Source organism: Symphalangus syndactylus, chromosome 8, assembly GCF_028878055.3.
Source record: "Symphalangus syndactylus isolate Jambi chromosome 8, NHGRI_mSymSyn1-v2.1_pri, whole genome shotgun sequence".
Taxonomy (NCBI): domain Eukaryota; kingdom Metazoa; phylum Chordata; class Mammalia; order Primates; family Hylobatidae; genus Symphalangus; species Symphalangus syndactylus.
The window spans coordinates 82,252,842-82,280,388 of NC_072430.2; the positions used below are offsets into that span (position 1 = coordinate 82,252,842).

Consider the following 27,547-nt stretch of genomic DNA (forward strand, 5'->3'; position numbering starts at 1 on the left):
TAGTAAATGTTAAAAAGAAAAAAGAAAAAGAAAAAGAAAATCTACTTTACAAAAAGTAAATTACAAAGGACTACTACTCATCTTTATGTTCAAATTTATAACAAAATGGGAAACTCAGTTAGGATGCTTCCATAGCTGGGGAAAGTACTGGTCAGAATTTTCCAACTGAGGTTTGATCTGTTATTTTCCACACTAAAAGTCAAAAAAGTCAAAACAATGTCTCAACAAAAGCAAAAAATAAGCCATCATTCATTTTGATGATATGAGAGTGATTAACCAAAGTAGGTTAATTTAGTAATAATAAAAACATTTTCAAAGCTGAACTCTCTCAAGTAACAAATACAAGGCAAAACTATGAATATTTTTGCTATTTGAATAAAGCACAGGTAGAGTTCATCCTTAGAGTCTCTTGGCCTCACATTTTTCCAGGTTTCTTAGCTATTTGCCCTGCCTCAACGGTCCCCAAGTGACTGCTCCTGTCTAGGCCTCCTGAAGCAGATCCAGCCTAAGCTCCTGGCAGACGGGCTTCCATCAGGAAGCAGGACCATTGTGAATATGTTGAATAAGGAATTTATTATAGAAATTAGGCTCGGCACAGTTGCTCACACCTGTAATCCCAGTACTTTGGGAGGCTGAGGTGGGCAGATCACTTGAGGTCAGGAGTTTAAGACCAGCCTGGCCAATATGGTAAAACCCCATCTCTACTAAAAATACAAAAAATTAGCTGGGCATGGTGGCAGGCACCTATAATCTGAGCTACTTAGGAGGCTGAGGCAGGAGAATTGCTTGAACCCAGGAGGTGGAGGTTGCAGTAGGCCGAGATCACACTACTGCACTCCAGTGTGGGTGACAGAGAGATACTCTGTTTAAAAAAGGAAAAGAAAGACATTACATCACAGTTGTGGGAGGAGTTGGAGAAGTAAAAGTCTAAAAGTCTGAAAAGGGGAGTTAAGCGATCAGAGAACAATCCTGATTTGGGCAGAGGAGTCCAAGCTTGCAGGGAAATCCGGATATTAGGCTAGGCACATCCAGCTGCTGTAGTGAGAGCACAAAGATGGCTGGTGTAGACATCTACAGAAGGTTGTTGGGTCTTTATGATTGCTGCCTCTGTGAGTTTCTGTGAAGAGTCTGTTAGCTAGCCTGTGGTCACAGTTACTTGTCAGAAGAGAATACAGAGCAGGGAAGAATGAGAACAAACAGGAACTCTCCTGCATCTCTTCTCATTGGTTAGAAATAGCATTTGTCTCTCGCCACCTCTAACCAATGACAACTGTCAAGATGTAATGAAAGTCGTCATTGGTTAGAGGTGGTGAGAGACAAATGAAGATGCTGCTTCAGTATTGCCCCCTAAGTCTCAGGTAACTTCAATTTTGTCTGTCTGGAAGCATATACGAAAGGGGATTTGGGGAAACATAGTTTCCAGCATAACCATGTTGCCTATAGAACAATCCAGTACAATGACCATACCTTGGCTGCAAAGTATGGGATTTGTTTCTCTAGTAGCTGTCATAGGGGTCAGATGACGACTCATCCTGGAAGCTGGAGGAAATGGGAGGTAGCTTTCAGGTAAATTTCTTCTTCAGTCTTTTCTTTGATAGACTGTTCTTGGGCAGTTTTGCATGGCTAAGCAATTGGCTGTGTCTTCTCAGGTTCATGAAGCATGGGCCAGGTTGGTAAGATATCACTGTGTATTTGCTTTCTATTCTTTCCTGTGTCATTTCTCCTATTCCTCATTTGTGGCCCTGGGTTTGCATCTTTCAAGGAAGCATTAGCACTTCAGCCTTCCTTAAAACTCCAGCTAAAATAGTACTCATCTAAGAAAATGCAATGAAAACTAAGTGGGACTTGGATGAATTGATAGTGGAAACTGATTCCTATGAGGCTCAGTTCATTTATATGTGATGGAATTATAGCATCGATGGCTTTTAAGAACATCATTATCTTTCTTCACTGGAAAAGTCCACAAACAAGTATTTTCTGAGACAAAAGGGATGGATTAGGGGAGCTGAGATCCTTTTAGTCAACATATGACTTGTGACTTTAACACTCAGCAAGAATGTACGCTTAATGAAAACATTGCTCTCTGGCACTTTTTTGAGCAATAATCCTGCCATAGCTCAAAAAGCAGTGAAAAGCCTGTTATTCATATTTACATATCTATGCCAGTCTGAGTTTTCAAGATACAGTGATGCACAAATAGGGTGGAGAAACTGCCTTGATCTCTAGTTCCGTACAGTCTGCTGTGTTTAATCCACCCATTTCCCCAGATGGATGGGTGTAGTACCGTTACCTCTTATTTGACCATTAATCAATGAGATGAGGGGAGACTTTTTTTCCCCGATGTTTAAAACCATTTTTTAAAACTATTAAAACACACATAGATACTATAGAATAGAGTGAAAAGCATGAGAACATTCTTACACTAAAACGTGAGATTTAGGTTGTGGTAGTTCCCTCTCTTCCCCCATAGTTTATGGTTCTCTGCTATTAGGGGTTCAGAGAAAAAATTAGATAACCTCTTTTTCTTTTTCTTTTTTTTTTTTTTTTTTTTTTTGACAGAGTCTCACTTTGTAGCCCAGGCTGGAGTGCAGTAGCACGATCTTGGCTCACTGCATCCTCTGCCTCCCAGGAAGTTGAGATTTCAGGAAGTTCAAGCGATTCTTGTGCCTCAGCCTCCCAGGAAGTTGAGATTTCAGGTGCCTGCCACCACACCCCGCTAGTTTTTGTATTTTTAGTAGAGACGGGGTTTCACCATGTTGGTCAGGCTGGTCTCGAACTCCTGACCTCAAGTGATCCGCCCCCTTTGGCCTCCCAATGTGCGGGGATTACAGGCGTGAGCCACCGCGCTGGGCCTAGAGAACTTCTTTAGGTAAAGATTCTGTGTGCTGTGTGTACTCTCTCATTTTCGTTCACACTTTTGTATTTCTTTTTAAATACATGGGTTTTTAGCTTTTTTTCTTTTAAGGGAGAAAGCCATTTCAGTAGGGTTTCTGTTAATGGAACTCAGAAGGAGGAGTAGAAACGGTGGCTGTGATGAAGCAGAGGTCAGCATCCCAGCTGCTCCCTTGAGGAGCCTGTCTTCACAGCAAAGGAATGAAGGACAAGCTGCCATTGTCGCAGGGTCCCGCATCTATTATTTTGTGACCAGAGGACATGAGAACATTGCTCGTCTAGGTGGAAAAAGCTAATCCAACAGGTGAGATTGGAGATTCAAGAGAAACTGCATGTGGGAAGGAGTGCATAGAGTCGACTATGTTTCATAGCAAATCATTTTGTCAGCACAGGGCACAATGAAATGCCATCACAGTTGCCTCATTAGTAAGCAATATCTTCCATTTTTGAAGGCACCCCAGTATGTTCTGTAATAGCTCCCGTTAAGTCCAGTCGATGTCCTCTGGACTCCCCTCCGCCTCCCACCCCCAGATGATGATGACACAAATGTCTTGAAATATTGACATGTCCTCAGTCACTCGTTTACAGAATGTCTGTACAAATATTTACATTATCCCGTCCCTCCCAGCAAATTTGCCTTTAGATTAATCTGCACTCCGAATGGAATGCAGGCTTGGAATGGCTTGGAGTGTGGAAGGGTTTAAGGGTGTGGAAGGGTTGTAGTGAGGCGGGACTGACTGACTTTGATCGGCTTTGCCAGGGGCTTGAAGGAACCGGCTCTTCCTTTAGCAGAACCCAGGTGTTTCTCTGGGCCCGGGAAGTTTTTGCTCCCGAGTGAGTCAGGGACGGGAGCAGGCACGCACAGTCGCGTAAGTGTATGAAATGACGACCTCGGAAGGGCGCCCAGGGACAGGGGCTTCACAGCCCCGAGCGGAGGCCGTCAGGCAGCCGTTCCTTTCGGAATACGGTCTCCCGCAGTGCTCCCGGCTGCGGCGCTCCTGGGCCCGAGCGCTGGAGCCGTTCTGGGCAACCCTCCCGAGCGCGGCCGGCCCACCTCCGCGGGACTGCGCGGGGCTAGGGCTCCGCTACTGCGCGCAGGCCCGCGGATGGCAACTCGGGGTTTCCACGGCAGGTGATCTCGGGACACCACGGGTTCCCACGGAGGCCGGGCCAGGGGAGAGCCCTGGCTGTGGGACCCCGCGTGACCAGGGCGCAGGGCGCCGGGTTCTTAGCCCATCTGGCGGCGCAGGGAGGGGCGCCCGGTAGGGCGGGTGCGCAGCATGAGCCCCAGCCGCCTGCCGCTCCACTCCAGCCGGGCGGACGGGCGGGAGCCGGGGGCGGGGAGCCCAGAGCACCGCCCCGCCAGCGCGCCCCGCCCGTGGGAGAGGAGGGGCTGCGGCGCAGCGGACCACTGGAGGCGCAGCACGGTCGCCGCCGCCGCTGTCGGTGCTGGAGATCGCGGCTCGGTGCAGGCGGCGCCCATACCTCCTCTCCTCCGCTAGCCCGCGCGCCAGTCCGCCTGTCGGGGCCGGCTCTCTGCCTCCTGCCTCCCGCTGCAGCCGCACAGCCGCCGCAGAGCCCGCGGCGCCACCGCTCGCCCTCCAGGTAGGTGTCCTAGTTGCAAAGGGATTGCTTGGGGCGGGCGCCACGGTGCCCGCATCGCGGCCCGGGGGCATTGTGCGCCTCCGGCGGGCCGAGGACCCCGAGGGACGCGTTGGTGGGCAGCCGCAGCTTCGGGCCCCTGGGGCATCGCCGTCCCCCTGGAGGCGCCCCCGGCCGATAGCTCGGGCTACAGGGAAGTGGGGGCGACGGTGTCAGCCCATTCTCGCAGCCGGGATGGGAGGGGGCGTCTGTATCGCGGTCCCGGTTTGCCGCCCTCCCTCCCCCTCGTTGCCAGGGAATTCCGGCCGCCTGCCACTCGCGCTCGCATTCCCTCGCGCGGGCCGGCGCCCCTGCTCCCCGTAGGCTGCCTGGGGATTGAAGCAGGGGCAGGGAGAAGGACTGATGTAATTGTCAGCGGAAAACCGAACCGGCGCGGGTGAGAGCGCCCGCGCCTGCGAGAGCTAACGCCTACGCCGCACCTTTCAGGGAATCGGGGAAGCCGAGAGGAGCGGCTGGGCAAGTTGTGCATTGGGTTTTATTGTGCGCGTGCACTGCGGACTGCCCTCGCGGGGCACCCCAGCCCACCCGCTGCTGGCGCCCCTGCAGCCCTCCCGGCAGCCTCCGTCCGCACCCCCGGCCAGGGCCAAGTCTGCCTTCCCTGGTTCAGACCGGGACAGCGTTTGCATTGCAGTCAAAAGACGTGCTTCCCCTGCATCAAGCCGGGAGCTGCCCGCAGATCGTGTCGCCGGGGATGCTGGGGGAGGAGGGAATGGGAGACCTGGGGAGAAAGCCTGGAGAAGTAATGACACAAGCGGATTTTCTCCCCAAGGCTTCTGCTGCGTATAGACACATCTGCAAGGCACCTTTTAAGCTGTTTTTGAAAGTTATAACCAGATACTGATTTTGTGACAATTCTGTGATATACCTGAACAGTTGCTTAAACATAGAGACTTAAAGCTAGGGGAAGAATTACATAATGGACATGAAGCAAATGACACGAAACTAAGTGAACCCACTGGGTTGCCAGATTATTTCTCTCTTCTGGACACAAAATCCTGTAAGGTTTTTTTCTGTAGGAACTTTCATTTTTAAATTGCTGGGCTAAGTTTAGCCAATTGTCTATTATATTCAGTTGTGATTTTTTTTTCTAAATAATTTCTTGGACATCTTTTATTAAACTTAAAAATTGCATACTAATGGTTATATATCACTAAGCTGATTAGGAAATGTATTCTTCACAAGGTAAAAATAAGAAATTTCCCATCTTAATACCATTAACTTTGTTTTCCTCTTGTTTTGTTTTTCTTTTCCTTCTTTCATCCATCCCCCCCCCACCCCCCAACCCCCGCTTTATTTTTTGGAAACATTTCTACAGTTTTGGGTACTGCAAGCTCACAACGTTGATATTTCTATCACATGCTACAGCATTGCAGAGACAAAGACTAATAATAAATGAAACAGAAGACCTCGCAGTAACTCTGAGAGTTAGCAGGGTTCCCAAGGTCGAAGGGAAGCTGCAGTGTAATTCAGCTATAATCACCTACAGAGAATATGCATAGCCCTCATTGGGAAAGGCCCTGATTGGTGGATTTTATTCTTGTTATTCTTTTACAGTAGGAGTTAATATATTTTTTCCCTAAAAATATATTCTTTAGGTAAAAATGAAATATTTTGAAATTAAAATTTCAGGCTTTTAGAAAACCTAAAAATCCTGGTTTTGCTCATATTTTTGGATGCAATGTTGATAACGCCATTATACATTCAGTGGATGGATTACCTTTGGCGGTACCTCAGTTTCAGATTACTATGACTTGTCAGGTGACTCTTGGCTTTAGTATGAGGTAGTTCTGCTGGACTTTTATAGGATCACATATGTAAGTTTTCTTATCCCTAGATTGCTCTAACCTTAAGTTAACTTTACTTCAAGGAGAAAAAATAAAGTCCTTCCAAGATGAAATCTTTGTGGTTGGAGGTCTTAGTACCACCACAGATACCGGATTAGGTAAACTGCATAAGGAGATAAAAATTCTTATGACTTTACTCATGAAACTGTTGGACTAGAGAGAAGATAATATAGTTTTGAAAGATAAGGCATACATTGTCAAAAGAAGGATTTTGTTGTTTTGCTGCAAAGGTTAGGTCATAATTATGATACTTTTTAAAAAGTTGTTTTAAATGTTGAGGGAAAAAGGGTCTCATAGTATCCATTGACTTCTGGAACTTTTTTTTCCTCACTCAATATTGAATCTCTAGATTCATTCATACTGTATGTAGTTGTAGTTCACTGACTTTCACTGCAGTAAAATATTCCATTATGTGTCTTTTAATGCAGTTATGTTTCTCTCTTCTCCTCTCAGTGACCATTTGTTTTTTTTTGTTTTTTTTTTTATGTTTTGAGATATTGCAGTGTTGCTCTGATTATTTATGTTTCCTGGGCACACGTGCCAGTGTTTCTCTTGGGTTAATACCAAGGAATAAAATTGCTGGTTTGTAGGTTATGTGAATATTCAACTTAAGTATTGCCAAATTATATTCCCAAATGGTTGTACTAATTTACATAAACCAGGGAAACCATCAAATACAAACACTAAATACAAACATGCACTTCTGTTTTGCATATGTGTCTGTTGAAATACATATCTTTTTAGAAAGCAAGAGAATGATGACCATAAAACTTAGAATGGCAGTTATCTTTTATATGGACTGGAGGGTAGCATGTGGGGAGGAACACACACATGGATGTTAGTTATTGATAATGACCTAGTCCTTGGGTTTCATGGTGAGTTGCTAGGTGATCATTGTACAGTAATTCCCCCCTTATCCAAAGGGAGTATGTTCCAAGTCCCCTAGTAGATGCCTGAAACCTCTGATGGTGCCAAACCCTATGTATATTCTTCTTTTCCATACATAGATACCTATGATAAAATTTAATTTATAAATTAGGTACAATAAGAGATTAACAATCATAATAAACAGAACAATTATTAGCACTATACTGTAATAAAAAGTTATGTAAATGTGGTTTCTCTCTCTCTTTCAAATTATCTTATTACACTGTATTTACCTATTCTCAGAACCTGGTTGACCATGGGTAATTGAAACTTTGGATGGGGGGCAGATATTGTATTAAAAAAAAAGAAAGAGGATAATGCATGGACCAGTGATGATATTTTAAGGTTCCAAGGAAAAAGAAAATAAGGAAAATAGAGTTGTCACGAGACAATAAGCCTACAAGATATTAGTTGAAAGATGAAGACGCAGTCCCTGTGCATAGGCATGAGTTGCCCAGAGTTCATGGAAGAAATTTGCAAAAAGGTTGAGCAGGAAGTGGTCATGCTGAGAAGAGGAAGGCTGTTGTGGACTTAGAAAATGATATGAACAGAAGTTGAGGGAGCCATGAGAAATTTTCCAACAGTGAACCACTCAAAGCATTTATACAGTAAGTTTACGGAACAGATAGGTGGGGCCTACCAGGAGAGATCCAAGGCTCCTCGTTAGGAGGCACTGCTGATTGAGAGTTCTCAAGTTTGGAGAAAATGAAAAGGATTAGTTTAAAAACTAAAACTACTGTCCTAAAAAAGAAGAGGAGAGTCAAAGGTATTTGACTATAATGAAAAGAAATATGGAGAATCTTGGCGTGTAGTATCAATTTTTTTTTTTTTTTTTTGAGACAGAATCTCGCTCTGTCGCCCAGGCTGGAATGCGGTGGCGCAATCTTGGCTCACTGCAACCTCCTGGGTTCAAGCGATTCTCCTGCCTCAGTCTTCCCTAGTAGCTGGGACTACAGGTGCGTGCCACCACGCCCAGCTAATTTTTGTATTTTTAGTAAAGACGGGGTTTCACCATATTGGTCAGGCTGGTCTTGAACTCCTGACCTTGTGATCCGCCCACCTTGGCCTCCCAAAGTGCTGGGATTACAGGCCTGAGCCACCGTGCTGGGCCAAAATTTTTTTTTTTAAAGAAAATAGTGGAGTTGCTGTGGGAGCTTTTAGTGAGGTTTAAACATCTCAAGTATGTGGTAATAGATATCCAAGCTCGTGTTTGAAAACATGCAATATGGTGTCTGCTTTATATGTAGAGATTTTTTTAAATTTTTAATTTTTTTGGATACATAATAGGTGTATGTATTTATGGGGTATGTGAGATATTTTGATACCGGTATACAATGTGTAATAATCACATCAGGGCAAATGGGGTATCCATCATCTCCAGCATTTATCCTTTGTGTTACAAACAATCCAGTTACACTCTGAGTTATTTTAAAATGTACAATTAAATTATTGTTGACTATAGTCACCTGTTGTGCTATCAAATACTAGATATTATTCATTGTTTCTTTTTTTTCCTTTTTTTTTTTTTTTTTTTAAAGGGACAGGGTCTCCCTTTGTTGCCCAGTCTGGTCTTGAACTCCTCCTGGGCTCAAGGCATCCTTCTGCCTCGGCCTCCCAAAGTGTTAGGATTACAAGCATGAGCCACCACTCCCAGCTCACTTATTCATTGTTTCTGTGTTTTTGTACCCATTAGCCAACTACTCCTCCCCCAGCTTCTCCACTACTCTTCCCAGTGTCTGGTAACCATCCATCTGCTCTCTATCTCTATGAGTTCAATTGTTTTAATTTTTAGCTCCCACAAGTAAGTGAGAACATGCTCCTCATTGATAATGTCTAGCTTAGCTACTGCTGGATTCTCTGGACCTAGCACATGGTGGGTGTTGAATAAATATTTTTGGAATGAATGAATGGATTTTAAGTAATTGGTTAGATTTTTCAGGTTTTTGGAGATGTTACAAGTGTCAATTCATGTTAGTCATTGCTTCTTTCTTATTGAACTTATATACCTTTTAAAAATAACTTTGAGGCTGGGCGCAGTGGCTTACACCTGTAATCCCAGCACTTTGGGAGGCCAAGGTGGGTGGATCACTTGAGGTCAGGCGTTCGAGACCAGCCTGCGCAACATGGTGAAATCCAGTCTCTACTAAAAATACAAAAGTTAGCTGGGAGGTGGCCCATGCCTATAGTCCCAGCTACTCGGGAGGCCGAGGCAGGTGAATCACTTAAACCCAGAAGGCAGATGTTGCAGTGAGCCGAGACTGCACCACTGCACTCCAGTTTAGGTGACAGCGAGACTCCATCTCATAAATAAATAAATAAATAAATAAATAAATAAATAAATAAGTAAGAGAACCACGGCACAAAGAGGTTAAGTAATCTGCCCAAGGTGTTTTCCTTATCTGTAATATGGACATACTATCTGTAATATGGACATACTATTAGGGCTTAACTCTCCAGTTGTATCAAATATTCTGTGAACTTCTTGCCCAGAGTAAAAACTCACCACATATTGCCAGCAATGTTAGAGAGTTGTTGTTATAGAAATAGTACCCCCAAAGGTACAATAGCTAAAATGACCAAGGATAATTTAATTGGATCTCAGTTTTTCAAGTAGTAAACATTCAAATAGAACATTTCTTTCAAATTCATCTTTGTCTAACTCAGTTGGCCTTGGGTATATTGTTGGTGTTTAGTGACTATTAGATATGACAGTTTGTACATTTGTTATATTCTGAGAGGAAATTAGATGCATCATATATCCATTGGATGTTCTGGATTCTTCACTCAGGCTTTGCCATGTTCAGTGCATAAATACTATCTGGCAGATAGTAAAATATGACCAAAATTATTAATCCCTATGCGTGATTAAAAGAAACATAAACATAAAACTCAATTTTCTTAAATCAAATGAGAGCTTTCATGTGTCAGTATCCAAAGGCAGCGTTTTAAATTTTGATTATACTGTGAAATTCTGCTTTAAACAAATAAAAATTCACATTATTTTCCATCCTCTTCTCTTCCCCCTTAAACCCCTACCATTACTCTTTCTACACACTTAATATTTCTGTTAATTTGCTTCTGAGGGTATTTACCTTGGGTATTTATTGCTAAGTGTTTTTCTGGGTCTTTCTAGAAGGCCGACTGATTTTATTGCTTAGGTTTGGGGTCAAATCCTATGGTTGCCTGGCTGTCTGAGATATTGAGTCTTCAACCTTTAGCTGCCTGTGAGTGACTGCTCAAATGTCATGGGGAGCCTCTGCAGGATAACTATTAAGGGTTTTTTTTTTTTTTTCCATTTGTTAAATCCCCAGAACTAATGCTATTAAGGGGCTTTTCATAGAACTAGAAAGCTCTATGTATTCATCTTTTTAACTCCCACATCACATAGCCTTGTACATAGTGGACATTCAGTAAGTGTTGTTAAATATACCATTTTTGTTAACTGATTCGTATAAAATTACGCTGTACATTGTTTGCCATTTGAAATGCTAATTATAGTTCTGTTTGGTTTGTGTTTACATTCTAATCTTTCGGAACACTGGGAAAAAAAAAACTTTAAGCTTTTTCCCTTTAAACTTTGAAGGAAAACACATATTTGGATAAGGCAGTGCTGTACTTCTGGTCTCAAAATGTCCATTATTGGGTAGCTAACTGACAATTATTTCTCTGTGTAAGAAATATTTAAAAAAAATTCTTCGAGAATAATGCCTAATTATTCTTTGTGAGCTGGCCAAATTTTGTGAAATAATGAGATTTAGGGATTACATTTTTCGAAGCCAGCAATAAAATATACAAAGATTAAAGCACATTTCTTTAAGTTGGAGGTGCTGGAGCTTTTTAGTTGCTTCTTTTTGCTTTTAAAATGGGCCATTTGACATTTATATGCAAATCAATAACGTATGAGTTAAATGCAAGCAAGGTTCTGTTTCTTCAGACATTTGTTGTTTTTTTTTTTTGAGATGGAGTCTCTCTGTCACCCAGGCCTGAGTGCAGTGGGGCAATCTCGGCTCACTGCAACCTCCGCCTCCCGGGTTCAAGTGATTCTCCTGCCTCAGCCTCTCCAGTAGCTGGGACTACAGGTGTGTGTCACCATGCCTGGCTAATTTTTATATTTTTAGTAAAGACAGGGTTTCACCAGTTTGGCTAGACTTGTCTTGAATTCCTGACCTCAAGTGCTCCTCCTGTCTTGGCCTCCCAAAGTGCTGACATTACAGGTACGAGCCTCTGTGCTTGGCTCTTCAGACACTTCTAAAAACTGTCCACAAATCATGATGTAACTTTCTTCCTTTTTCTTCTGCTAACATAGATGATTACTATTATAAGAAATTAGTAATATCTTTTTGAGGATGGTGATGGAGTGTTGTATAGGGATGTTCCTTGATTTTAATATTTTCTATAATTCCTTGAAATTTTCTTTCTAAAACAGATTTTCTTTAGGACTTCCAGAAATGCTTTAGGAATTCCAGATAAATATTTCTTTTTTTTTTTTTGAGACGGAGTCTTTCTCTGTCACCCAGGCTGGAGTGTAGTGGCGCGATCTCCACTCACTGCAAGCTCTGCCTCCCAGGTTCACACCTTTCTCCTGCCTCAACCTCCTGAGTAGCTGGATTACAGGCGCCAGCCAGCACACCCGGCTAATTTTTTGTATTTTTAGTAGAGACGGAGTTTCACCGTGTTAACCAGGATGGTCTCGATCTCCTGACCTTGTGATCTGCCCGCCTCAGCCTCCAAAAGTGCTGGGATTACAGGTGTGAGCCACTGTGCCCACCCTAAATAAATATTTCTAAAATTGTAGACTCTACAAATGTATATTAATATTTCATTTAGAATTAAGATTAAATTTACCTTTCTGATTTGAAGATTAAGAATCATGGTTAGTCTGTCTAAAGAAAATATTGGTGGGCAATGTTGGGAGTTAGCAGTTGGTAGACATCTGATTTTCATAGAAGCAACTCAAAATGACAACTTGAGAGTGAAGAAATGGCCATTTTCCAATATAGTGATTCTTTTGGGATTACTTTGAGAATATTTTGTATCAAGAGACATATTTTCTTATTTATTAATTTATTTGAGATGAGGGTCTCACTGTGTTGCCCAGGCAGGAGTACAGTGGCTATTCACAGACATGATCAGGGTGCACTACAGCCTCCAGCTCCTGGCCTCAGCCCCCTGAGTGCCTGGGATTATAGTTGTGTGCCACAGCACCGGGCAAGAGACATATTTTCTTAGTGGCTCAATATCTAAGACTTAACTAGCACATTAGTCTTTCCAGCATTACCCAAATCACAGAAAGTATCTTACAAGTAATTTTGTAGATGAGGAAATTGAGGCTCCGAGAGTTGAGTGAGGTGTCCAAGCCAGTGCCAGACTTGTACTGACCATCACATGCCTGGATACTAAATCATCCTGACCTGGCACATGGTCCATATTAGAGTTAATTTGTGAAAACATATATGTACAGATGTAGAAAAAAATACTGACAGTGACCTGTGGCATTTGTTTTCAACCTGAGAAGTGTGCCTGACAATTAGTGTTCCCATGACCATTATTACATGTGCTTGTTAACTGCAGTTACAGTGCTTTATCAGATATTATGTCAGCTTTAAGATCAAGTCACATAGTAGGCTCATAGATCTTTCGGGAATGGCAGAAGCCAGATAGACTTTGGGTCAGTTTTTAATCAGCCATTCCAATCTGACACTACAGTGAGTGCTTATAGTATTGGAACCTTATAATAGTATACTTTATTTTCTCTCTTCCTGACTTTTGTGCTATGGTTGTCATATTTACGTAATAAACCCCACATTATATTGTTACTGCTTTTGTTTGAAAAGTTATCTTTTAAAGATATGTAAATGATAATTTACAAAATCATATATTTACTATGTATTTACCATTTATGGTGCCTTTCATTCCTTTTTGCAGATGCATATTTCCATCTGGAATCATTTTCTTTCCACTTAAAAGGACTTCCTTTAACATTTCTTGTTTCCAATGGTGATAACTTTTTCACTTCTGTGTGTCTGAAAGTGTCTTTATTTTGCCTTCAATTTTGAAGATATTTTCACTGGGTATAAAATTCTAGGTAGACTGTATTTTTCTTTTCAATGCTTTAAAGATGTAGCCTCCTGTTTGCATTGTTTTCAGTGAGAAATCTATTATCCTTATCTTTATACATACTGTATCTTTTTTCTCTGGCTGCTTTAAGATTTCTTTTTATCTGCTGGGCGCTGTGGCTGACGCCTGTAATCCCAGCACTTTGGGAGGCTGAGGTGGCAGATCACTAGAGGTCAGGAGTACGAGACCAGCCTGGCCAACATGGTGAAACCCTGTCTCTACTAAAAATACAAAAATTGGCTGAGCGTGATGGTGGGCACCTGTAACCTCAGCTACTTGGGAGGCTGAGGCAGGAGAATCACTTGAACCCGGGAGGCAGAGGTTGCAGTAAGCTGAGGTTGTGCCACTGTACTCTACCTTGGGTGACAGAGCAAGACTGTCTCAAAAAAAAGAAAAGAAAAAAAGAAAAAAAAAAGATGCTTTTTATCATTGGTGTTGAGTAATTTGATCATGATGTACCTTGATGTGGTTTTCTTCATGTCTTTTGTGCCACTGAGATTCATTGAGCATCTTGAATTTGTGGGATTTTCATTTTCAAGAAAGTTGGACAAGTTTCTGCTATTATTTCTTCACATATGTTTTTCTGTCTTTTCTTCATTATTCTGTCTTTTGTGGGGAGTCCATGTACTGTATATTAGGCTGCTTAAAGTTGTCTCACAACTCACCGAGGCTCTGTTCATTTTTTAAAATTTTCTTTTCTCTGTTTCACTTTGGATAGTTTCTATTGCTGTGTCTTTATACTTAGTTTCTTTTAACCTTTTTCTTTTTAAATTGAGGTAGAATCTCACCTCAGTTTATGAGGTGAGACTATGTTGCCCAGGCTAGTCTTGAACTCTTGGGCTCAAGCTATCCTTCCACCTCAGCCTCCTGAGTAGCTGGGATTATAGGCTCACACCACTGTGCCTGGCCCACATTTAGTAATCTCTTCTTTGGCAATGTCTACAGTATTAATCTCATCCAAGGATATATTTTTAATTTTAGACTTTGTAGTTTTCAGCTCTAGAAGTGTTATTTGGGTCTTTAAAAATATCTCTATATCTCTACATAACTTTCTGAACATATGGAATATAATTATAACTGTTTTTAATATCCTTGCCTGCTAATTCTAATCTTTGTGGCAGCTCCGGGTCAGGATCTCCTTACCATGAGTCATATTTCCCTGCTTCTTTATGTGCCTGGTAATTTTTGATTGGATGCTAAATATTGGGAATTTTACCTTGTTGGGTGCTGGATATTTTTGCATTCCTGTAAATGTTCTTGAGCTTTGTTCTGTGACGCAATTAATTTACTTGGAAATAGCTTGACTCTTTAAGGTCTTGGCTTTAAGATTTGTTTAGTGGGACCAGGTAGTGCTTAATTTAAGGCTAATTATTTCCATGAACTAGGCAAGACCCTTCTGGGTACTGTACCCAATGTCCGCTGAATCATGAGGCTTTCTAGTTTGGCAGGTGGGAGCAGACTGTTCCTGATTCTGTGAGTGTGGACACTGTTCTGTCATCTCTAGTGCGTTCTAGTGTTTTTTTCTCCAACCTCTTTGGCTTCCTTATACCTATGAGCATGACTTAACTGAATTCTTTTCTTTTTCTTTTTTTTCTTTTTGAGGCAGAGTCTCACTCTGTTGCCCAGGCTGGAGTGCAGTGCTGCAATCTCTTCCCACTGCAACCTACACCTGCTGGCTTCAAGCGTTTCTCATGCCTTGGCCTCCCGAGTAGTTGGGACTACGGGTGCATGCCACCACACCCAGGTAATTTTTGTATTTTAGTAGAGAGGGGGGTTACACCATGTTGGCCAAGCCAGTCTCGAACACCTGACCTCAAGTGATCCACTTACTTCGGCCTCCCAAAGTGCTGGGATTACAGGCTTGAGCCACCCTGCCCGGCCTCACTGAATTCTTGAGGGGAACTCTCTGCAGACCTCTGGATATCTCTCTGTGAAGATCTCCCTTTTCCTTTGGACTACAGCTGCCTTGGTTTTTCTGAACTGTCAGCTCAAGTCTGCTGCCCTGGGCCTGGGTTCCCCCTCCCTGTGCCACTGCTGGAAACTCACTCAAGGTAGTAACCTAGTATAGTCTTTCTTAGGACTCACCTCACTCCTTTCCTCTCCCTTGGGGATCACTGTCTTTTGTTGCCTGATAATATCTTGAAAACTATTTCTTTGTATGTTTTGTCCACTTCTTGGTTGTCTCCAACAGGAAGATAAATTCAGTCCTTCATCTTGACCAGAAGCAGAAGTCCCCCAGATATCTGTTGAAAGTGAGGAGGCAGGCAGAGGAGTGAAGTGGAGGTCTTGAGGGATTGTGGTAAAAGTTAACATAGCCAGTGCGGTGAAGAGGAAAGAGCTTACCATTGGAAGCCTACCTGAGAGGGAGAGTTACTCTAACAATGCAGTTGAGTGAGTTGGCTAGCAGTTTTATTGATTCATTGACTTCCCTTTTGCTACTATTCATTTACTTATTCAGTGCCTACTCTGCACCAGGGTCTTAACATACATTATTTCTCACCCTTACAGTAGGTCTACAAGGTGTTGGTATTGCTAATCCTTTACCCCCACACTCTACCCCACCTTCCCCCACCGTGAGCCCCAGCCTTTCTCAGTTTCACAGATGAGAAAATAGAAACATCAACTGACTGCCAAGCTCCTGCAGTTTGTAAATTGTATAATCAGATTTCAAACCCAGTTTCCTGTAGCTCCAAAGCCAATTGGCCCATAATGCCTTTTCCTTGCCAGGGTTGGGATTTGTGTTTGAGAAAGTGAGTTGGGGGGAATTGAGAGTGCTAAAAAGAGGTTGAAGTGACAGCTCATGATTAAGTAGACAGGGAAGGGAGGAAGCCAAAGATGAAGGCTGGTGGATGGGAAGAAAAAAGAAGCTTCAGCGGCCTTCAGTTCTCTATAGTGTGGACAATGGCTGTAGTGGCCTTAAAGGAACAAGGGAGCCTGTAGTTAGCCCCAGATGATGACAGTGAGAAGTGATGGGGGAGAAAGAAGTCTTAGAATTCTACCTGATCTAATAAGTTCTGTATCTCTGATAACAGTTCCAGATAGATTGTAGGTCTGAGAAAGGTAAAACAACAAAGCTTCTAGAAAAGGAAAATAAGCAAAGATTTCCTAAACAGTTCATAAAGAGTGCTCATGATAAAGGAAAACAATAGACAAATTGGACTTTACTGAAGGATCTTTTCAGCAAAAACACTGTGCAGAGGACAAAAAGTCAAGCAGCACAGCAGGAGATATTTCCAGTATATATGCCCAAGTCACTTTTAGGTCAGTGACTTGGACAAATGAGAAGTTACATGTAGTCACTTATTGAAACACTAATTCATTAATAAATATGATAGATTTGTATATTTCCAGAATTGTTTGTCTAATCCTCTTAAGGGCATTATATCACTAAGCAGCACAGCTAAGTGTTTGATCAGTTTAATTAGAATGATCATTTGTCACACTTTAGAAGCATTTGGCTCTTGGCTATGAAAATATCAAAGGCTGGACAAAAAAGTATTAATTTTGCCTTTTTTGAAAATGATATTTCAAATTGTTAAAATCTAGTCACAGTTGAATTAGTACGTAACCTTCAACTACTTGAGCCTACCCAATATGCTGATTAATCAGAGGATGCATCCAACTTTTCCACAATTCTTTTTAATACTGTATTACGCAGCCACATGATTAGGATTTCTCTTATTGGCTGTTTTAAGAAAATTGGCATCTAATTTTTGTCTTGTGTGAAGAACTAAAGTATTTTCCAACAGGTAGAATGAAACAAAAAAGACCCATCTCAGGTTTATGTGTGGTGAAAAAGCTAGCATATATTGTGTCAATACAAAGGAAACTGAGAACCCAAATAGCACTTAAAGTTTTGTGGTTAGGGATTATGAGGCATGACATAGCAATGAGACTGAGTTCACAGGCTGCACAGGAAAAACAGTGTCCTTACTTGATCATCTTCCTCTCTGTACAGTGGACGATGGGACAGAAAATCAGCACAAAATGATGAGGCCACTGTCACGTAACCTGTATACTTAGTGATACCATTATCCAACCTTTGGTTTTCAAGATGAAGAAAGGGATAGAAAATTTGATTTATGTTGAATCACTTACCATAGAGTTTAGTTTACTTACCAAAGGCTTTAGTAAGCTCTTTACCAACTCTTTCTTACAGGAGGTTTTTTTTTGTTTTGTTTTGTTTTTGTTTTGAGATGGAGTCTCACTCTGTTGCCCAGGCTGGAGTTCAGTGGCATGATCTCGGCTAACTGCAACCTCTGCCTCCCGAGTTCAAGCAATTCTGTCTCAGCCTGCCGAGTAGCAGGGACTACAGGTACCTGCCACCATGCCCAGCTAATTTTTGTATTTTTAGTAGAGATGAGGTTTCACCATATTGGTCAGGCTGGTCTTGAACTCCTGACCTCAGGTGATCTGCCCACCTCAGCTTCCCAAAGTGCTGGGATTACAGACGTGAGCCACCGCACCTGGCCTGTTGTTTTTGTTTGTTTGTTTTGTTTTTAATAGAGAATTTAGGTCTCGCTGTGTTTCCCAGGCTGATCTCAAAGTCCTGGACTCCAGCGATCCTCCCACCTCAGCCTCCCAAAATGCTGGGGTTTTTGTTTGTTTTGTTTTTAAAGAGAAAACGATAGCCAGTGGGTACCTGCCTATAAAGGTGGCCTTGTGTGGGTGCACCTGTGAGTGCTGCTGTGGCAGAGTGGTATACTGGTTTCCCATGGCTACTGTAATAAATTACCACAAACTTAGTGGCTTAAAACAACACAAATTTATTCTCTCTGGTTTTGGTCCCTGGTGTTCCTTAGCTCATGGCCACATAACTCAAAATCTCTGTTTTATTTTACATCCCCTTTTCCTCAGTGTGTGTCTTCTCTTTTTTTTGGTCTGTGTCAGAACTCTCTCTGCCTCTGTCTTACAAGGTTACATGTAATTGTATTTAGGGCCCACCTGGATTATCCAGGATAAGCGCCTCCTCTCAGTATCCTTCACTTAATCATATGTTTGGGGGTCATATATGCTAAAATATTCTCTCTTAGCCATATAAGGTAGTATCTACAAGCTCAGGGGATTAGGAAGTGAACATATTTTTTAAGGGTGGGGTCGGTGTGTATTTTTCAGCCAACTGCAGTTTGTTTTTCCAGCTGTGAGTACATCTGCATCAGGAGATGCCTGCAGAAGTAAATTTGGGAACATCTGCATGCCATGAGTATGCAGGGGAAGTCACCTATGAGAACCTCTTGTGTGCTGACCTGGAGTTAGGGCTGCTGTGTTTGTCTGGGGAGGAGGGTGGGAGATGGAGATGGAGAGAGTATTTTGAAAGAAGCTTGAGGGAGGATATCAAATGTACAAGAGATTTTTCTAAAGCTAGGTAGTAACTGGTTTGAGAAAGTCTAATTTAAGAGGTAATAACTTCAAGCTAATTTTAAGAGTATTTTTTTCTCTTAACTATTTGATGATAAGCAAATATTAACCAAATTATGGAGACTGAATTTAGAGAACTTGTGTGCCACTGTGACAATTAGCAAAGTTTTATTAGAAATAAAGTGCCAGGCCAGGCATGGTGCCCATGCCTGTAATCCCAGCACTTTGGGAGGTCAAGGTGGGCGGATCACCTGAGGTTAGGAGTTTGAGACCAGCCTGGCCAACACGGTGAAACCGCATCTCTACTAAAAATACAAAAAATTAGCCAGCATGGTGTCATGTGCCTATAGTCCCAGCTACTTGGGAGGCTGAGGCACGAGAATCGCTTCAACCCCAGGAGGCGGAGGTTGCAGTGAGCCAAGATCATGCCACTGCACTCCATCCTGGGTGACAGAGTAAGACTCTGTCTTAAAAAAAAAAAAAAAAAGAAAGAAAGAAAGAAAGAAAGTGCCATCCAATAGGATATTAATTTGTTTAATACTTGCTTATCATCAAATAGTTGAGGAAGAAAAAAAATACTCAAAATTTGCTCGAAGTTATTACCTCTTAAATTAGACTCTTTCTTTTCTTTTTTTTTTTTTTTTTCTGAGACGGAGTCTCGCTCTGTCGCCCAGGCTGGAGTGCAGTGGCGCAATCTCGGCTCACTGCAAGCTCTGCCTCCCAGGTTCATGCCATTCTCCTGCCTCAGCCTCTCCGAGTAGCTGGGACTACAGGCGCCCGCCACCACGCCCGGCTAATTTTTTTGTATTTTTAGTGGAGACGGGGTTTCACCGTGGTCTCGATCTCCTGACCTCGTGATCCACCCGCCTCGGCCTCCCAAAGTGCTGGGATTACAAGCGTGAGCCACCGCGCCCCGCCAAATTAGACTCTTTCAAATCAGTTATTACTTAGCTTTAGAAAAATCTCCTGTACATTTGATATCCCCCCTCAAGATCCTTTCAAAATACTTATTTGCTTATGTTTTGATCTTAAATCTTTTTTGCTGTCAACACACACCTCTCTCTTGTATTGGATCTCCTGCTTTCTATGTCTTCGTGTTTTCCCCTTCTTTGTTTGTCCATCTGTCCCTCCCTCCCCTCCCCTGCCCTCCCCTCCCCTCCCCTCCCTTCCCCTCCCATCCTTTTCCTTTCCTTTCCTTTCCTTTCCTTTCCTTTCCTTTCCTTTCCTTTCCTTTCCTTTCCTTTCCTTTCCTTTCCTTTCCTTTCCTTTCCTTTCCTTTCCTTTCCTTTCCTTTCCCTTTTCCTTCCCTTCTTCCCTCTTTCCCTCCTTCCATCCTTCCATCCTTCCTTTCTTCCTTTCTCCCTTCCTCTCTTTCTTCTTTCCTTCCTCCCCTTTCTTTCTTTTTAATGTAGCACACCCTCCGTTAGCTTCCTGAGAGGGTAAAGTTTTTGAGATCTTAAATGTCTATAAATATTTTTACACTATTCTCATTCTTGATTGATAGTTTGGGACTAAAATTCAAGATTAGGAATAATTTTCCTTTAGAATATTCAAGGCTTTAGTCCACTGCCCCCTAGCTTCTGAAGTTATTGTTAAGAAGACCAAAGCCATTCTGAAACCTAAGTTTGTTTTTCTGTCTGGTAGTTAGTAGTATTTTCTCTGTTTATGTTTAATCTTTTGTCCGTCTTTGGTGTGCTGTTTCAGTCTGGAAAACTAAGGTCTTTAAAATCTGAAACATCTTCATTAGTTTTATTGATGCTTTCTTCCCCTCACTTTTCTCTGTTCTCTTTTTCTGGAATTCTGATTATTTGGGTATTAGACTTCCTGGATTCATTGATTCTTTAATTTTCTTATGTTTGCTATCATATTTCTTTGTTTTTAATCTTCTTGCCCTACTTTCTGGGTGATTTCCTCAACTTTATTTTCCTTTTCCTCTTTTTTTTCCTAGGTTTTCAAAGAGGCAATTTTCCAGCTTTTCTATTGAGTTTTGCGTGTCTGAAATTTCTTCTTTCTTTTTTTCTTTTTTTTTTTTTTAGCATCCCTTTCTTGTTTGATGGATGCAATATCTTCTGTCACCCCTTTGAGGTTATTGACATTTTCTGCTCCCTGCACAGGGAAACCTCAGTGTCCTCCAAGTGGCTTTCTTTATGTTTGTTTTGATCTGTGTTTCATGTTTGAGTTTTTCCTCAGATATCTGGTGATTTCGGCTTGCCTGCGTCTATTTAAGAGTGAGTCCCCAAGGGAGCTGATTTGAGAGTTTCAAGCACTCAAGTGGGTCTTTTAAACTGAGGGCTTCATGGACAGAGCCAGTCCTGTAAGGAAGCCCGCTCTCACTACAATAGCAGTATCCTGAGGTTTTCCTGTTAGACTGGGCAGATTTCACAGAGATCTCACAAACTTTTGCCTCAAGGCTACAGGTCTGACTACCATTAAGAAAAAAAACCTGCTAAATAACTTAAAAAGCTTTCCAAGACGTGGTGCCTTTTTTTCCCACTTTTCTCTCTTTCCATACTATCGTCATATGTACTCTGAAAAATAAGACTTTATTAAAGATAAAGACTATAAGTACATTTTTTAATTTTTATTTTTATTTATTTATTTTTTTGAGATAGAGTCTCACTCTGTCACCCAGGCTGGAGTGCAGTGGCATGATCTGGGCTCACTGCAACCTCTGCCTCCCGGGTAGAAGCAATTCTTCTGCCTCAGCCTCATGAGTAGCTGGGATTACAGGTGCCTGCCACCATGCCCAGCTAACTTTGTTTTGTATTTTTTTAGTAGAGATGGAGTTTCACCATGTTGGTCATGCTGGCCTTGAACTCCTGACCTCAAGTGATCCTCCCGCCTCCCAAAGTGCTAGGATTACAGGCATGAGCCACCACACCTAACCTATAAGTAAATTTGACAGTTAAAAAAAATCCAGCAAAGACTTTAAAACTCACCTTCCCCTGCAATTAGGACACCCTAGTATTTTAATGTTAGATGATTCAACCTAAGGATATTATTTGATGGCCTTTCGGGTTTGGATATCAATTTACGAAGATAAAGGTAGATACACTATGCCTTATATACATTGGACATAAAAATGACCCCTCTCACCTGGGCGCAGTGGTTCACGCCTGTAATCCTAGCACTTTGGGAGGCTGAGGCGATGAATCACTTGAGGTCAGGGGTTTGAGACCAGCCTGGCCAACCAACATGGTCAAACCCTGCTTCTACTAAAAATATAAAAAATAAGCCAGGCGTGGTGGCGCATGCCTGTAATCCCAGCTACTTGGGAGGCTGAGGCAGTAAAATCACTTGAACCCAGCAGGCAGAGGTTGCAGTGAGCCAAGATTGCACCACTGCACTCCAGCCTGTGTGACAAGAGTGAGACAATGTTTCAAAAAAAAAAAAAAAAAAAAAACACACCTCTCTCTCTGCTGGAATGGCTCAGAGGCTGGGACAAGGACAGGGATGGAGGGTTGTTTAAACCCAAGCTACTCACTTTTGCCTTTGTATCTTGCTGTATTTGTGTAGGGCATGAATTTATACACATGGATAGAGCAAGATATAAAATCAAGGCTGGGTGCAGTGGTTCACGTCTATAATTCCAACACTTTGGGAGACCAAGGCAGGAGGATCAGAAGTTCAAGACCAGCCTGGGCAACATAGCAAGACCCTGTCTCTAAAAAATAAAAAACTTAGCCATGTGTGGTGGTGTGTGCCTGTAGTCCCAGCTCCTCAGGAGGCTAAGGAAGAAGGATTGCTTGAGCCGAGGGTTTGAGGCTGCAGTTAGCTATCATTGCACCACCACAATCCAGCTTGGGCTACAGAGTGAGATCCTATCTCAAAAACAAACAAACAAGTAAACAAAAGCCCAAAAAAAGTCAAGGAGGTCCTGAACCACTTAGTTAATCCTAAAATCCCTGTATACAAATAGGTGAGCAGGTGCCTGACTTTCAATATGGTTTCAGAGACTGGATAACCTTGTGTTCTGGGGCCCCAGGGGATGGTCTTTGATTAATATCTGACTGTGCCTAGGGCTCAGCTTTCAGTTTGTCCAGCCCCAGGACCGCCGGTCTCCTCGGGGCTCCTGCCAGAGCAAGATTGCTTCTGGCACTTGCTCCTTATTTCCTGACCTCAACCGGATGCCATTTTGTTAGGGATTCCCTACCCTCCTCTATCTCTGCAGCCCTGCCAGGGCTGGAGTCTCTGCGTGACCCCATTCTGAAGCACCCACTACATCTTCATCTTTGCTTTTGGATCTCTAAGGTGTCAGCCACTGGCCCCAGCCCCTTATTGCTGCCTTACCACTACCGTCTGCCCAGATTCCCAGCTCGGAGCCACATGAGCCCTTTCCCTTCTCCTTGGAGGAGTGGTATCTTCAATTGCAATGCACTGTGTTTTCTTCATTAAAGCATTGTTGTAAGTGGTGGTTAGGAACTCTAACTCTGTTATGGCTTCCCACATGGCCTGGACTCCATCAACTATAACACATTTTAAAGGAATAGTGTATGTTTTGATTTCCAGGTCATAAATTTGAACAACCAACTTTTTGGCATAGGTTCCATTGGGAAGCTGGGGGCTGCCTGGCCATATCATGCAAGGGAGAAAAAATGTCATCATCAAATATTCATTAAGCTCCCACTTGTGCCTCATGCTGTTGTGCCTGCTGAGTCTGTGAGGCCTCTGCTGGGCCTGTTTTTATAAACTCTAATAAGGCCGCCTTACAAATTGCCCTCTGAAGCTCAGCACACTGTAGAGGTTTCGCTGACATACCCTGTGTCATGCTAATGGGGAGGATTAAGGCAAGAAGTGTTCCTAATCTGACAAAGTGCAATTGTAATTTAAATATGTCCTTTCCTGGAGCCCGAGTTCTTTTAGTCACTGAGCCTGCACTAATTTCTGTGATTCTTTTGGGGGCAGGGCACTCTTCTTAGAGTTTTTTAAAATTAATACTTCCTATTGGTTCAATGTTCTATTTCAAGTGAGGCATTCTTAGAATAATGTGACACAGAGTGATTTCTGAAAGATTAAAGCAGTGTGTTCTGAGGTGAGCCTTACAATTAGTTGCCTGAATTGGCTCTAATTATACATAAAAAGCCAAGCTATTAGTGTTAAGAAGAAGTGACTTCAGAAAGTACAGTTGGTCCCAAAGACCAAATAACTATTGCAGACAGTAATCAGTGAGGTGGTACTTATTGTATAAAACACCTTAGCTGGAAATTACTTGTGTCCGTTCTAATTGGGTTTTCCCCTTACACTTGGTTATTTCCTTTTCAGTGAAAGTATGCAATTTTTTAAACGCAGAGGTTAAAACTAAAATAGCTCATTGGAAAACATTTTTGTGTAAACGAGTGCGCCCTGTGTGAACACGGACCCTCTTGATAATTTTTTTTTTTTTTTTGAGGTGAGTCTTGCTCTGTCACCCAGGCTGGAGTACAATGGCACTATCTCAGCTGACTGCAACCTCCACCTCCCGGGTTCAAGTGATTCTCCTGCCTCAGCCTCCCGAGTAGCTGGGATTACAGGCGCACACCACCACACCTGTCTAATTTTTTGTGTCTTTAGTAGAGACAGGGTTTCACTGTGTTGATAAGGCTGGTCTCGAACTCCTGAGCTCGTGATCCGCCTGCCTTGGCCTCCCAAAGTGCTGGGATTACTGGTGTGAGCCAACACGCCCGGCCGAGCACGGACCCTCTTGATTGCTCCTCTTTAGATACTTTTGGAAGCTCTTCTTCCACCCACCTAAAATGTCAGTGCTTCCAGGAATTTATCCTCAGTCTTCTCACTCCATACTCCCTCCCTGCTTGACCGCATCAAGTTCTGACTCTGCTAGCAAATTTCAAATTTATCTATCTGGGCCAGGTCCCTTCTGAATTCCAGAGGCACATTTTCATATGGTTATCTTACAGGAATTACAAACTTGTGCATGCCCAAAACAGAACTGTGGACCATGATTGTCCCTCCCAAATCCACCCTTTCCCACCCTGCCCCGGCTTTTCCACTTGGGAGATCACCCAACACTAAACTCCACGTCTTGTTGATTCTACCGCTAACCGTGTGTCTCCATCCATCCTCATCACCGTGCCCTTTTTCATGCCTCCATCATCTCCTTCCTAGACTATAACAGAAGTCTTGCAACTGGTCTCCATCAATCCAATTTGCTTCCTGCCAAACTATACACACCTGCTAGGAAAATATTAAAGCACAAGTCTGATCATGTCACTATGTGCTTAAACATGTGCAGTTGCTGTCAGTTATTTGACAAATTTGACAAATCATTGTCTTTTATTTGTGTGGCTGTTTGATCTTATATGTTCCCCATTCCTAATTTACAACAGCCCAGACTGACTGGTCATCTTTTAGGTGCTTGAATTCATGTAGATGGTTTACTGCGTAAGGCCTTTGCACAAGTGTCTGCTATGACTGGACTGCTCTTCCTCCTGTCCTCTGCCTGGCTACTGCCTTCTCATCTTCAGTGTCATTCCTCGGTGGCATTTCCAAAAGCCCTCCCCAGTTGGTTAGTTCCCCTAATAACTATGCCAACAGCATCCTGTATTTCCCAGTACTCATTATAATTATAATTAATCAAGTATTTGTATAATTACTGGTTTGATGACTGATGATGTCCCACTATCCTGTAAACTCCCTGAGAGCAGGGACCATGCCTGTCTGGCACACCATTCTCTCCCCAGTGCCTTTCATAACAAATATTTGCCAACTGAATGTGTAATGAATTCAGTTGGACAGAAGCCGTGGCATATGTTATATGTATTTGAACTTATGTTTGAATATGGGGTATCCGATGTTCTAGGAGCATGACTACTTCCCACTCCAAAATGAGGCAATCCTGTAAAGGCCTTATTTAGATCTTGTTAACTGTTCAGCTGTTACATCCTCTTTCCCCTTTTGTTCTGGAAGTAGATGGGTCAAGAGTTCTACCAGAGAAACACAACCAATAGAAGATAAAAGATTTATTGCACACATTGGCTTGCTCATTTGTGGGAGCTGGCTAGGCAAGTACAAAATCAATCCATAGGACAGGCTGTCTGGACAAACAGGCTGGAATTCTGTGGCACAGGGTGGGGCTGCTGTTCACAGGTGGAATTTCTTCTCGGGGAACTCGGCTCTGCCCTTAAGGCTTCAACTGATTCAGTCAGGCCCACTTATAATCTCCTTCACTTAAAGTCCACTGATTATGGACTTTAGTCACATCTACAAAATACTTTCACATGGAACCAGGCACGGTGGCTCATGCCTGTAATCCCAGCTACTCGGGAGGCTGAGGCAGGAGGATCAATTGAGCCCAGGAGTTTGAGGCCAGCCTAGGCAACATAGTGAGACCCTGTCTCTTAAAAAAAATTTTTTTTTAATCAGCCAGGTATGGTGGCACGTGCTTGTAGTTCCAGCTACTCAAGAGGCTGAGGCAAGAGGATTGCTTGAGCCCAGGAGATTGAGGCTGCTGTGAGCTGTGATCATACCACTGCATCCACTCTGGGCAACAGAACAAGACCGTGTCTCTAAACAAACAAAAACCTTTACGGCAATGCCTGGATTAGTGTTTGGTTTAATAACTAGACTGTAGCTTGTAACAAAGTTGACACATAAAACTGACCATCAAATAAGTCTTTGATGCAAAGTACTGGTTTAAAAGCAAAATTATCCTTTTTATTTATTTATTTTTTTTTAAAAAAAGAAACAAAAAGACCTTGGTACTTCTGGGATTGGGAATGGTAATGAAATGTTTTATTCAGTGGGTTTCTTACTAGTTGTGAGCTATGGAAGTAATGTCTATATAAAATAAGTTTTTACCTATTCTGCTGATGTATGCCAAATAACCTAATTCCTCTGCTATCCAAAATAAATGTGTCACTATTCAAATGTGAATCAGTAATAAAATTCTGGGAAAATTGGCCCTTTTATGTGTAGTGTTTCTAATAAGTGGACAACTGTGTCTTCCACAGGTGCCTTTTTGTTCGTTAGCACAGCAAACATTTACTGAGCTTAGAGCAGGGCAGTGGAGATGAGGCTGAATACCACCCTTAATTTCAAGGCTTTGCATTGTATTGTGGTAGACAAATAAGTAAAACCTAATTGCAGGCCCAGAGTTCTGCGAGGTTGGAGTATAGACGGCGAGAGAGACCTAGTTTGATGCCGGAGCTTGGGGACCCAGCTTTATTCTGCAGAGAGAGAAGAAGCCCTCTCTCTTGGGGAGTGTCATGTTCCTGTGATTTAGGGAGAGGAATCTGGTGAAGTAAGGGAAGGGAGGGAGAGTGTTAGTGGCAGGAATTGGAGCTGAAACTTTGGCAGCAATGTGGAAAAAAAGAGGCTGGGTTCTAGCACTAGCGGAGTTTTGTCAACTGAGAAGATGACTTTGAGGTGAGCAGTAATGGAGGTGTGTGGTACTGGAGGAAAAATGAATGTGTAGTTCTGGGGCAGCTGAAGGGGACAAAAGGTAAGAGTTGCTATGTATTGTGTATCTATACTGGGTCTGGTGTGTGACACACACACAATTTCATTTATTGGTTTGGAGGCTGGTGTTATTTCTAGCCTGGGTGAAATCACCTAAGGAGGGTCTTGAACCAAGGGAGAAGTTTGAGGGAGGTCCTAACTTACTCATTTGAGGGGGCTGGCTAGGCAAGTACAAAATCAATCCGTAGGACCTTGGTACCAAAGATTCTTTTTTAGGTCTTTCATCTTTTTATAAAGGGTAATATAGACATGCCACTTTAAATATTACCTGACAGCTGATTCTAAGAGGATAT

The 27,547-nt window shown here is 42.6% G+C and overlaps 1 protein-coding gene across 10 annotated transcripts in view; it reads left to right on the forward strand.

The window, feature by feature from the left end:
- Positions 1–4,287: 4,287 nt before the first annotated feature.
- OSBPL6 (oxysterol binding protein like 6) overlaps positions 4,288–27,547 on the forward strand; it is a 223,387-nt gene continuing 200,127 nt past the window's right edge. For 6 of the 10 annotated variants that reach the window (XM_055289851.2, XM_055289850.2, XM_055289853.2 and 3 more), the window contains exon 1: positions 4,328–4,497. The gene's annotated coding sequence lies outside the window, so the exon portion shown is untranslated. Of the gene's footprint in view, positions 4,498–26,182; positions 26,516–27,547 lie in introns of those variants that run through there. The other 4 variants (XM_063644806.1, XM_055289854.2, XM_055289857.2 and 1 more) reach the window with 2 other exon arrangements.